The following is a 1341-nucleotide window of genomic DNA, read 5'->3' as shown; positions in this document are numbered from 1 at the left end:
GTTATCGCCGGCGACCTAAACGCCAAGCACCCATCGTGGAACAGTCGGATCGCAAACGCGAACGGTAAAATACTGCGGAGTTTTACCGACGAGACGGGCATTGTCACCGATGCCCCCGCCGACCGCACGTATTACCCGTCGAACGAAAGGCAACGATCTGACGTTTTGGACGTGGTTGTAATGAAAGATGTCAGACTAGTTCATAGAGTTACCACGCTCAACGAACTTAGTTCCGATCATCTCCCTGTGCTGCTGCAGCTAGGAGACGTCCCGGGCGTTCGCGTCCGGGTTGAACGTTCCACTGTATCGTGGCCGGCTTTTACCGACCACATGCACCACAATATGGGACAAATACGACCGATCCACAACGCTCAGGAACTGGATGAGGCTGTTGAACGACTCACGGTCGCTATCGAGGATTCTCTTCGATACGCGACCAACACGATTCCCGTAAAGGACCGTCGATGGGCGCTACCAGCGCGCATCAGGGAACTTATGCGGGAGCGTGATCGCGTCAGACGGACTTATCAGCGAAATTGGGATCCCGATCTCAAAAGACGCTATAACCGTCTGCGCGATGAAGTGAGAAGGGAACTCGCGGAGTTCCGATACGCGTCTTTCGACGCCAAACTCGACGCCCTGTACACCGAAGGCGATCACTCCTGTTGGAAGATGGTCAAGGTGCTGAAGGGGAACACGTCACGCATGCCGCCCATTCACGGTGAAACCGGAATGGCTTTCACTCTCGAAGAGAACGCTATGCGACGATGACGAAGATGAAGATTTCATCGATCGAGTCGAGCGTGTGGTGAGCAGGCGACTGGCTGTAGAAGATGATCGGCACATCGAGCACGCTTCCTCAACCGAAGTGAAAGAGGCAATCGCGAGATGTAAGTCGAACAAGGCATCGGGACCGGACGGAATAGGAAACGCCGCTTTAAAGGCTCTACATTTAAAAGCGGTCGTTTCGCTAACGGGGATTATCAACGCGACGCTCCGACGGCGCCATTTTCCCACCAAGTGGAAAAGCGCGGACGTCGTCGTGTTACCGAAACCCAGTGCGAATCCAACGTTCCCGCAAAATTATAGGCCCATCAGTTTGCTTTCTTGTCTCTTCAAGGTATGTGAGAGGGTCGTCCAGACGAGGCTACAAAGATCCGTTCAAGATCTTAACCTCATTCAGGACGAACAGTTTGGTTTCCGACCCAAACATTCGACCATACACCAGGTACTGTGACTTGTCGAACACATAACCGATGGCTTCAATCGAAATCAAAGCACTTGTGCTGTGTTTTTCGACGTTGCCAAAGCGTTCGACAAAGTATGGCATGAAGGACTTTT

This window comes from Onthophagus taurus, chromosome 8, assembly GCF_036711975.1.
Source record: "Onthophagus taurus isolate NC chromosome 8, IU_Otau_3.0, whole genome shotgun sequence".
Lineage (NCBI taxonomy): Eukaryota > Metazoa > Arthropoda > Insecta > Coleoptera > Scarabaeidae > Onthophagus > Onthophagus taurus.
The sequence above is the reverse complement of the archived record's forward strand: the minus strand, read 5'-3'. Positions refer to the sequence as shown.